A 12,289-nucleotide genomic window follows, 5' to 3' on the forward strand; every position below is an offset into this window, starting at 1 on the left:
AAGACAAGGACCAGTCAGAGACCGCAACCACAGCCCGGGAGGCGCAGAGGCAATGTACAGTGAACAGTTACCCGCCTGAACCGACGAGGGACCAGATTTGAGACTCTAAACCACCCAACAACAAGCAGGGACCCCTGGCAGTAAACCCAGTGGAGTGCGCTGGCCGACCAACCCAACAGCCAGCCTGAACAGTGTGAGGGTTGGGACCCCAGCCTGGGGGCGTATGCCCTCCTCCAGACTCAGGTTACAAAGAGGCAGAAGTAATCAAAGGGGCCTTTGCTGGGGCTACCCCTGTGGGCTGATGGGGTGTTGAACGGTATTCCTGCAGGAACTGGTTCAGATTTCTTCTGAATTCCCCTCCCTTGCCCTGTGTGATCCGAAATATCTTGTTGAGTGTCCGCATTGACAGCTCCACCTCCCCATTTGCTCTCGGCAAGCCGGGAGTCACTTTCCTGTGCGTGATCCCACAGTCGTTCATGAAGGTCGCAAACTGGCGGCCATGAATTGGGGGTCCGTTGTCCGAACACAAGACCTGGGGGAACCCATGGGTTGCGAAGATCTTTTCCATCGCTTGTATGGTCTGGTCACTTGAAGTGGATTCCACCAGCTCCACCTTTGGGTAGCCGGACCACTGGTCGATTAGCACTAAAAAGTACATGCCCCTCCCCGTGGACCCAAAGTGTGCATGTACCGTACTCCAGGGGTTACCGCTCCTTTCCATCGATTCAATGCACTGTTCTTTGCTCACGGGCGCGGCTGCTTGACGCCAAAGGCATTGGTGAATATATTTGTTGACCCTTCTCTTGAGGTCCGGGAACCATACCTTGGCTCTCAGTCTTGCCTTAGTCCTGGCAGTGCCCTGATGGCCACTGTGTGCAAGTTCAGTACTCTTTCCCCCAGCCTTCTTGGGATTACAATTTGTCTCCCTCGCAGTAGCAGGCCTTCATCCGATTTCGACAACTCGTGACGTGCTTGCTACAGTGACTGCAGATCAAGCTGAGTGTCCTTTTCCCTCTGCCGATTTCCAGTCCCTACTGTCTACAGCGTTTCGGACTAGTTGAAAACACCCATTGGCCTGCGAGGCCTGAGCCAGTTCGGTCAGTGTCAGAGCTATTGGCATGGCCACATCAATAACTTGTCGGACAAACTCCTCACAGTCCCCCACTGCCTGTCGTACCTGCAAGCTACCATCACTGGGATGGAGGGACAAGTAGTCCGCCCGGTTGTGTGTGCCCGGCCTGTACTGCAGCTTTACACCATACTCCTTGAGTTTGTGCATCCATCTCGCAATCCTCGGTGGCGGTTTGGAGGACAACCCAGTCATGATGGGGATCCGAGGCTTGTGGTCCGTGATGACAGACGGGTTTGCCCAAGATGTAAATCCGAAAGTGTCTGCAGCCCCAGAGTATTGCCAGTGCTGCTCTTTCGGTTTGGGAGTATCTTTGCTCCGTATCTGTCAATGCCTTGCTGGCATATGCAATGGGCCTCATTTGTCCTTGTAGATCAGGTTGAAGAAGCACAGCACCAAATCCCACCGGGCTGGCATCCACGACCAGCTCGGACTCCTTTTTCGGGTTGAAAAAAAGCCATTGTCTCATCACCTGTAAGTGCGGCTTTGATGGTGTCAAAAGCGGCTTGCGACACAGGCGACCATATCCAGGTGGTATCCTTTTTTGTGAGGGCCCTGAGGGGTTCTGAAAGGGTTGACAGGTTTTTGATGAACCTCCCACAATAATTAACCATTCCTAGGAAGCTCTGCACATCTGAGGGATTGTCCGGTGGTATTGCATCCTGTATGTCCTTCACCTTCTGTGGGTCAGGTAGGATCCATTACCCAGATCATGGATTCTCTCCAACGCCTTCTCCAGCCTGACCATTTGTTCTGTTTCGGACGTTGCGTACACCAGGATGTTGTCACTTAAGTTGATTACAGCCTCCAATCCAGCAAAGGTGCCCCTGATGATGATCTGGAAGACCTCGGCAGCTGCGGAGATCCCAAAACTCAACCGCTTATACTGATACAGGCCGTTGTGGGTAGTGAATGTGGTAATATATCGGGAGTCCGGGTGCAACTCTAGTTGGTGATACCCCGAGTGCAAATCGAACTTTGAGAACACTTTGGCTCCCTGCAGCTTGTCCACCACATCGTCTAGTGTTGGTGTCAAGTGGCGTTCCCTCTTGATGGCCAGGTGGTATCAGGTAATAAAATTGTGGCAAAAATGAAGCCGGTAAAAATAATTGCAGCAAAAATGCTGTGGTTTGACCTGGTAAAGGTGTACCCCATTATACCATTTAAGGGGAGTGAGGGTTGCAGGGGTGTCCCCTGCTATCCTTAAATGGTATAATGGGTCCAGGGGTTGCAGGGGTGTCCCCCGCATAATTTGCATGATTGTGGCGCAAAAAACCACAGCATTTTTGCCGCAATATTTTGTATTCGTGGCCATTTTTGACGCAATTTTAAGACATGGAACCGGTCAGGTTGGGTAGCCTCATGTCTGGGCAAATGCTTACAGCACCCGGCTTCTTCGGCTTGGCCGCCACAGCGATGGCCGACACCCATGGTATAGGGCCGTCAACCTTTTCGATAATGTCTGAATCCATAAGATTTTGAAGCTCCTGCTCTACTTGCGCTCGTAGGCGGAAGGGTATGCGTCTGTGCTTCAGTGCCTTCGGGCGCACTGACTCATCTATGTGTTCCCCTTTTAGCTTACCGACTCCTTGAAAGAGGTCCGCAAACCTGTTGGTAATGTCATGGATGTCCTCTTTGTATACCGAGAGTGCAAAGTATACAATGTCAAGCGCCTTGGACGCGGCGCAACTCAGGAGCGAATGTGGTCTGACGTTGGTCACAAAGAATTTTGCCTTGATGGAATGATTGGCGTGAGTGACAGATGCTGTAAACCCCATTTGGAGTGGAAGAGGATGATCAGCACCGAATGAATAGATCTTCTCTTTGGTTTCCACCAGCGCTGGTGGTCCCGGCAGTGCCTCATAGTGCCTTGTTGCCATCACACAGACTAACGCACCTGTATCGATTAACACCAGGGTTGGAGTCTCACAAATGTCCACCACACACATGGGCTGCCTTTGGTTTTTTGCATTTGGAATCAATGTTCATATGAAGAATACTTCATCTTCTTCTTCTTCCTCCTATGCAATCTCTAGCTCTTGGAACTCCTGTTCCACCGCGGCCACATTTTTTTGTTTGCACTGACCTACATTGCTCGATCTACTCGGACCTTGTTAGGCAGAATCCTTTGCAGTTCCCTTAGGGAGCACTACAGAAGATTAAGACTACAGGCATATGCAAGAAAATCCCCTTTGGTATGAATCCGTACCACAAAGATTTAGTTGGTAGCTGTGGCTAAGCAGTCAGACTTATCTCAAGAGGGAGATGAGCAGTATTCAGGGTTTACACATTAGGGCTACAGTATTATGGAACAAGGAAACACTGACCAAAGCTCTGTATCAAAAAGAATATATATTTATTTTACACTCTCTGATGTTCACACACAAATCCCTTCTATTAAAGCAAGTTAAATCAGTCACGAAAAGTATACACAACTCCCTATTTAAATTGTAGACAAGTTTGAGCAAGAGTGAAAACTGAGCAAAACGGCACAGTGTAAACCAAGCAGAAATGACACTCTATCAATTTCCTAAAAGGGAGGGAAAGGACAAGGGTTAGACTCTAGAACACACCAGCAATACTTCCCAAGTAGATTGTGAACAAGTTAGGCAAGGCAGTACTTTAGTATATAAGCAATACTGATGTGAAAACCAAACAAAATGGCACTTCACAAGTTTAAAAAGAGGGAAGAAAAAGGTGATTATAAGAGTTAGGTGCACCAACACATTTCTAGGTGAGAAGCAATCTAGAGAAGGCAGTTGTAACCGATTTAGCCAGAGTCAATAGGCCTGTGCCAGAGTCAGTGGTACAAGGCAATGTGTCCAGGATCAAACTGTTCTAGTAGTTGCAGTCAAGTCTTTGTTTAACGATTCGAAAAGGCGGTTGCAGAAGGTGAAAGACAATGTTAGATGATGGGGCGGCCAACACAGTAGGTACGTAAAGGATTTAAAACAACTTTTGCGATACCCAACGAGACGGGAGGCCTGGCGGAACAATGTACCTTAAAGGTAGAAGAGGCTCCTGCGTTGGCGGTAGTTCCTGGCAGTTCCTGCAGTTCGGGAGATGCAGCAGAGGAAGAGAGACTCTCGTCGTGGAGGAAGGTTCAAGTTACTGCACTGCCCAGGGATGAAATCAGCCGCGGTGCTGCCGACACAAATAAAAGGTACGCTCCTTTTAAATCGCGGTCGTGGTGGACGGGTGCCTGGCTATCCGGTCTCCGAGTGCAGGGCACTGGCAATTCGACCAAGGCAGGTCCTGGAAGGCGATTGGTGAACTGGTTGGCCCCACCAGCTCAAGGGAAGAAGACTCTTGCAGGCGAAGATCTTCTCGAGTCATTGGAGAAAAGTAGTGAGGATCTGCAGCAGGACTTCACTGGTGGTTCAGTCGTTAACGGTGTCTTCAGCTTCTCTCCTCTTCGGATTTCTAGTTCCAGTGGCGACGTCTTCTGCTCCAGTCCTCACGACCCTGCTTTTATGCAGCAAGACCCCCATTCATACAGCATAGCTGTCCCTCACAGGGCAGAGTGCGACTTGGGTTGCGTAGGCAACTCTGTCCAGGGTGCTTATTCCCCCACCCACACATCCTGTCTACCCCAGACTCAGTGGCACGGAGAGGAGGGCTTCTGTGCAGAAGCCCGCCAAAAGGACGAACAAAGGATCCCCGACCTAGGTTAGGATTTCAGAGAAAGACATGAGAAAGAAATATTATTAAAGTTCTGGCAAAAAAAAAAACACTGGATTAAAGTAAATATTAATATAAACCGGCGGTGCATTAGAGGCTGTCAGAAAAAGTGGTAGCCTCGAACAATGGGAAAATCCCATTGGAAAATATTTGCGGTCGAATATTTATGGTAGTAACCACTGGCACCAGCCAGAAACCTTTCAGAGAGGGACTATACGGTACCCCCTTGAAAATGAACACTAGGGAAAAACTATTAACCCTTTTCAGTACTTCCATTTTAAGATGAGTTGTACTGATTTAGTTCATAATTATTGACTAGTAAAGTCAATGGGGACTTTACATGCCCTGGGAGACGGTAGTCAGTCCCAGGGTATGGAGTCTATGTTTGGGGCTCGCTACGACACTCCTGTGGTACGGCATGGAGGGTGCTGTGTACCACATATGTTAAAAAGATGATTCCTAAGGGTGAGAAAACCCCATAGACCATAAGCACACAAGATAGCCTAAAACACACACTAGCAATCTGTCTAAGAGTGGGAAAAAGGGTCTCACTCTTAGCAGGAGAACAAAATAAACCCTTCAAATCCAGCAAGACTGCGGGCGACTCTATAGGTAAGGGAAATTAGCCTTTGAGGAGAATTCTCCCTAACACTCGCCCTCCCCCCAGACTAAGGGACAGGAGGATCTAATCCACTCCTGGATGAGTCTCTTACCTCTAGTCAGTTAAAAACATCCTAGAGAGACCATCAGCATTTTGGTGGTGACATCCTGACCTGTGCTCAATGGTAAAATCAAACCCTTGGAGGAAAATTGACCATCTTAACAGTTTTTGGGTTTCCCCTTTCATTTGTATTAACCATATCAAGGGTTGGTGGTCAGTCTGAATGGTGAAAGTAGAACCATACAAGTATGGCCTAAACTTCTTCATAGACCACACAATGGCAAAACATTCTCTCTCAATAGTTGCCCACCTTGTCTCAGGTTCCTTCAGTTTCCTACTGATGAAGCAAATGGGCTGTTCCCTACCTTCCTCATCCAGTTGACTAAGGACTACACCTATACCTGTATTGGAAGCATCTGTTTGCACAATGAAGGGTTGGTGGTAGTCAGGAGCTCTTAGAACTGGAGCTTGACAAAGGGCTCTTTTTAGGCTTTCAAAGGCCTGATTGCACTCCTCATTCCATTTGACCTTTTTAGGGAATTTAGGAGAAGAGATTACATTCAGTGGAGAAGCTATGGTCCCGTAGTTCTCAATGAAATTCCTATAATACACAGTGAAACCTAAGAAGGCTCTAACCTGGGTTTGAGTAGTAGGGGTTGTCCAATTTTGCACAGCTTCCATCTTGCTGAGAAAATGCCTTATTTCACCACCTCCTACCTCATGCCCAAGGTAGACCACTTTACTCTGACCAATTTGACATTTGCTTGCCTTTATGGTCGGTTGGGCCTGCTCAAGAGCCTGCAAAACATATCGTTGGTGGTGAACATGTTCTTTCCAAGTAGGGCTGAACACTGCAATGTCATGCAAGTATGCCATGCAGAAGTCCACCATCCCATTCAGAACCTGGTTAACCATCCTTTGGAATGTAGCAGGTGCATTCTTTAAGCCAAAAGGCATAACCTTAAACTGGTATAAGCCAACTAGGGTGGAGAATGCAGTTTTCTCCTTCGCATGGTCTGTCAGGGCTATTTGCCAATATCCTGACGTTAGATCAAATGTGCTGAGGAACTTGGCTGAACCAAGTCTATCCACCAGCTCATCTGTCCTTGGCAAAAGATGGGCATCAGTCTTAGTGACTGTATTTAGAGCTCTATAGTCCACGCAGAATCTCAACTCCTTGGATCCTGCCTTTGGTACTAACACAACTGGGCTAGACCATGGACTAGTAGAGGGTTCTATTACCACGAGATCAAGCATCTTGTTGACCTCTCCTTTGATGTGGGATCTCACATTTTCTGACATTCCGTAACCCCTGCTTTTGACAGGTAAACAGCCACCAGTGTTTGTCATGCTGGCCCCAAGGTGTCAAGCCTGGTGAAAGTGAAAACAAGGGGGCAACTTGATTTAATAAAACTTTGCACTCCTCCTGCTGTTCAGAAGTCAGATTAGAAGAGAGATTAACTCCTTCTATTTGCTCATTTAAAGGCTTGCCTCTGAGAAGGTTGGGCAGAGGTTCACTCTCCTCCTCCTCTTGAGCTGAAGCTAGAAGCAAAGCTCCCAGTTCTGGTCTCGAGACATAAGCTTTTAGACGGTTGGTGTGAAAGACTCAGGGAGCCTCCTTAGGATTGCCTAATTCCACCAGATAGTTCACCTCTTCAAGTTTTCCCACATTCTTGAAGGGTCCTATCCACTTGTCCTGCAAGGCCCACTGCCTTGTTGGCACCATAACAAGAACTAGCTGGTCTTGAACAAACTCAACCATGTTTGCCTTCTGGTCATGCCAGTGCTTAACCAGAGCCTGACCTGCTTTCAGGTTATCACTTGCCTCAGCCATCATGTGTGACATTCTCCTCCGGAGTCCTATCACATAATCAGTCACTCTGACTAGCTTGGGGGAAGGAACACTCTCCAACTCCTCCTTGATAAGGGCCAATGGACCTCTGACCAGATGGCCATGGAGAAGTTCAAAGGGACTGTAACCAACTCCCTCCTGAGGGACTTCCCTATATGCAAAGAGAAGGCATGGCAGTAGAAGATCCCACTTTCTCTTAAGGGGGTCTTCTAAAGCTCCTCTCATGCTCTTCATGGTTCTTTTAAACCTTTCTACCAACCCATTTGTCTGAGGGTGGTAGGCGGTTGAGAACTTGTAGGTAACCCCACAGTTTTTCCATATGGCCTTCATGTAGTGGGACATAAAATTTGACCCCCTGTCGGATATTACCTCCTTAGGAAACCCAAACCTGGTAAAAATACCAGGGTTTAGCCACAGCCTGAGCTGTAACAGTTCTCATAGGAATTGCTTCAGGTAGCATGGTCTACTTTAACAAGGATAAACCTGTTGCCTGAAGAGGATGGAGGGTCAAGAGGACCGACAATGTCGATTCCCACCCTTTCAAATGGTACTCCCAAAATAGGTAGAGTCACTAAAGGTGCCACGTTCTTGGAACCACTCTTACCAGAAGTTTGGCAGGTGTGGCAACTTTTGCAATACTGATCTACCTCAGCCCCCATTTTAGGCCAATAAATGTAGAGAGAGAGCCTTTCCTTGGTCTTCTTGAAACTCAAGTGACCAGCCAAAGGTATCTCATGGGCTAGTTGCAAGAACTGGAGTCTGTTCTCTTGGGGCACTACAAGTCTTTTGTAGTCTCCAGGGGTTGACTTAGTCGGTTCACTATAAAAGAGGCCATCTTCCCAGTCTAACCTATACTTCGAGGGGATTGGGTCCTCCGACGTATTCCATATCTATGACAGTAATCACCACAGCTGTGCTGCAGTGATTACTGTCATAGATATGGAATACGTCGTCAGACCATCCCATCGAAAGAACGTTACCAGGTAAGAGAGTAACTTGTTCTTCCCAGGCTCTTGCCCTTCAAGCTGAGAAGCTGCCTGGTGGCGAAGGCCTTCCAGAGTTGGACATTCATTGTCCCTACTGAAGTCTGCCCTGTTGGGGCCACCTTCTGCCAGTAAAGACTGCAGCTCAGGTTGGTCCAAAGGGTCTAGATCTCCAATAAGATCCTGGCCTTCTACTAGATCTGAATCCTCAGGCTCTAGTTCAACCACACAGGGTGGTTACCTCCCTCTCAGCCTCAGCTGGGGGTGGAATCACAGGAGTGATTTTTGACAACCTAGGAGATCTTGTTGGAAGCACTGGAGTGCTTCCTGCTGGTTTCTTTTGGAAGTCTTGGGTTTCCCCTTTGCTTCTGGTTGCTTTGAAATTGCAGTCAGTAACTCCAGTGGAGTAGGAGTGATTTCTTTTTCTAACATCTCTTCAGGAGAGCCTCTCAAGGTCCTCTCCTTTGCAGGTCTGGTGAGCTCCTGTAATCTCTTACTAGGGTGTCTGGGAGTACCTGACACTACTCCAAGATCTTTGAGATCATTGCCCAACAATACCCTTCCAGGTCATTCAGATTGGATACTAACAGGTATTCTGACAGTCATGTCATTGCACTGGTTGAGAGCTGGTAACTGGGGAAGCATCTGCACAGGCCCTCCAGCTAACTTGGTGAGGCATTTGGGTGCCTTAGCAACATCCTCTACCTTGAAAAAAGATTCATCCACCACAGTTATGCTGGACTCAGTGTCCCTAATGGCAGGGGTCTCCTGACCATTCACTAGGACACTGTCCTTATAATACTCTTTAGTATTATTTGGGATAGAATTATATACATCTAAATTCTGTTGTTCCCACAACCCCAAGGATACTAAAGATACACTAGCTGAGCCTCGGATGGTATCTTCAGCTAGTAGTTGAAAGTTTCCACTGGTCATTGGTACTTCCTCATCTGGAGTGAAGGCTAAGGAGACAGTGTGGATCCCTGAAGGTTTACCCTTACATCTGGGATCCCCTTTCACATGTTCAGTTGAGCCACAAACATAACATTTTCCAAACGTCTTTATGAATTTTGGTTTGTTCTGACCCCCTTCTGGTCTGGGACCAGAAGATACACTAGCCTGATTCAGTTTCCCTTGTGGCTTACCCTTAGAATTTGGTTTGTGGCCCTCTTTGGAATTGGAATTATTTGAATTCTCTTTGTGGTCTTTCTTAGGCTGCTTTCCCTCATCCTTTTTCTGAGTGATCCCTGAATCCTTGTGAGTAGCCCTGTTGGCAACCCACAAGTCAGCAGCCTTAGCTAGTGTCTTAGAATCCAGTTCTTTTGAATCAGCCATGTGCTGTCTGAGCTCAGAAGAGCAGGCATCATAGATAGACTCCATCATGACAAGATTTCTCATTCCTTCATAAGTGTTTACCATGTAACCCTTAATCCGTCCCTCTAAGTTCTTCAAACACTCATTCACCCAAGTAGCCCAAGGGGTACTGTCATGCTTTTTGAGGGTCCTAAACCTCTTGAGGTACTGGGAAGTGGTCTTCCCAAATATAGCTATCAGAGCTACTTTCACACATTTATAATCCATCCTATCCACCTCCATTACCACATTAGATGCAACAGGGGGGAACCTAGTGAATAACCAGGGGATCAGCTGATTCCCTGTGATTTCCCAGAGCCCATGATTGTATTCAAACATAGCTAACCAATCTAACACATCCAACTCAGGTTCATACATACCCACAATCTCTTTAGGCATCCGGGGTCTTTTTGGACTGGAAGATCTAGAGGATCCGGGGACAGAAACCTTTTCCAAAGACAATTTCTTCATCTCTAGCTCATGATTGAGCTCCATTTCTTTGAGCCTTAGTTCTTGATGTTTCTGTTCAGTTTGGGCACTAATTCTTTTACATTCAAGTTCAAGTCTAATTTTTGCTAGGGTGATAAATTCAGGACTTAATGCAGGACCTGACAATGGTCCAGTCGCCATAGGTTGAGGCCTTTGAGCAGGCAGAGGGGGTGACATTGTTATCCTCCTCTTCCTCAACTGCTTCAACAATAACATCATCATCCTCAATGTTTGCTACAGTTGCTGGAGGAGTAGGCGCTACAGCCCCATTCTCCAGACTTTGTTTTTCTAACAATCTTTCAATAATTTCTAATTTCTTGCCTTTGACAGGAAGACGTTTCTGTCTTTACAGATCCCCTAAATAATCAGCAGTATTTGTAAGGAGGGTCTCCTGGCTATAGCTTTCCATCTTTGACTTTTTAAAATTAACTTTTTAGTGATTGTTAAGCCTTGTGGTTAATTGAACCAAGGTACTAGCAGCACTCTAAAATGTAAATCCAATACTTTTATCCTCACCGCTGTACACCAGTGTTAGGCAGAATCCTGTGCAGTTCCCTTAGGGAGCACTACAGAAGATTAAGACTACAGGCATATGCAAGAAAATCCCCTTTGGTATCAGTCCGTACCACAAAGATTTAGTTGGTAGCTGTGGCTAAGCAGTCAGACTTATCTCAAGAGGGAAATGAGCAGTATTCAGAGTTTACACATTAGGGCTACAGCATTATGGAACAAGGTAACACTGACCAAAGCTTTGTATCAAAAAGAATATATATTTATTTTACACACTCTGATGTTCACATACAAATCACTACTATTAAAGCAAGTTAAATCAGTCACGAAAAGTATACACAACTCCCTATTTAAATTGTTGACAAGTTTGAGCAAGAGTTAAAACTGAGCAAAACGGCACAGTGTAAACCAAGCAGAAATGACACTCCATCAATTTCTTAAAAGGGAGGGAAAGGACAAGTTAGACAGGGTTATACTCTAGAACACACCAGCAATACTTCCCAAGTAGATTGGGAACAAGTTAGGCAAGTCAGTACTTTAGTATAAGCAATACTGAGGTGAAAACCGAGCAAAATGGCACTTCATATGTTTAAAAAGAGGGAAGAAAAAGGTGGTTATAAGAGTTAGGTGCACCAACACATTTCTAGGTGAGAAGCAATCTAGAGAAGGCTGTTGTAACAGATTTAGCCAGAGTCAATAGGCCTGTGCTAGAGTCAGTGGTACAAGGCAATGTGCCCAGGATCAAACTGTTCTAGAGCTGCAGTCAAGTCTTTGTTTAACGATTCGAAAAGGCGGTTGCAGAAGGTGAAAGACAATGTTAGATGATAGGGGCGGCCAACCCAGCAGGTACGTAAAGGATTTAAAATACCTTTAGCGTTACCCTACGAGACGGGAGGCCTGGAGACGTGGCAGCCTTACTGGAAGAAATTAAGAACATGAGAGCAGACATTGGCGGGAAGGTCGACAGAATCACTCACTTTTTTATTTTAGCCTACAGCACCTGGTATTCCCAGGCGGTCTCCCATCCAGGTACTAACTAGGCCCGACACTGCTTAGCTTCTGAGATCAGACGAGATTGGGCGCATTCAGTGTGGTGTGGCCATATCAAGGTGTTTTGGGATGAGGTCTTGGGATGCATCAGGGAACTGAGTGGGATCCAACGCACTGCTGAACCCCTCCTCAATCTTATTTGGTCTGGAGGAGTGTGAGTGGGAACGCAGGAGGTTGACGGGAGTGGCAGCCCCACTCCTGCTGGCTGCACGGGCCTGCCTTGTGATGAGATGGAAAGAGGCTCAAGTGCCGGGAAACAAAGAATGGGTTAATGTGGCCACCAAAATCTATGGAAAAAATGACTCCAGTCCTCCATGGGAAAACCGCTTCGTATGAACTGTTATGGGGTGGATTCATGGACACATATATGCCTAGCACCTGAGCGGCTCTGTTGTACTAAGATCGAGGACCCAAACCCTGATGGCTTAACGATCGTGCCCAAAGAGGATTGAATTACACAGTAGAGATGTCCCTCCCGAGGAAGTTCACTATGTATATCAGAATGTACCCCAATCAGGCGACCAGAGCCTTTGAATGTTGACAAATGAGAATATTATACACATGCCAGAACCAATAATCCA

General features: G+C 46.8%; 1 protein-coding gene and 1 pseudogene across 4 annotated transcripts in view; one reads left to right on the top strand and one right to left on the bottom strand.

The window, feature by feature from the left end:
* EDA (ectodysplasin A) overlaps positions 1–12,289 on the top strand; it is a 2,379,945-nt gene that overhangs the window by 1,329,265 nt on the left and 1,038,391 nt on the right. The gene's annotated exons all lie outside the window — the stretch shown is intronic.
* LOC138481870 (5S ribosomal RNA) lies at positions 11,647–11,765 on the bottom strand (annotated as a pseudogene).

Source organism: Ambystoma mexicanum, chromosome 5p (genome assembly GCF_040938575.1).
Source record: "Ambystoma mexicanum isolate Mex_15411 chromosome 5p, UKY_AmexF1_1, whole genome shotgun sequence".
Lineage (NCBI taxonomy): Eukaryota > Metazoa > Chordata > Amphibia > Caudata > Ambystomatidae > Ambystoma > Ambystoma mexicanum.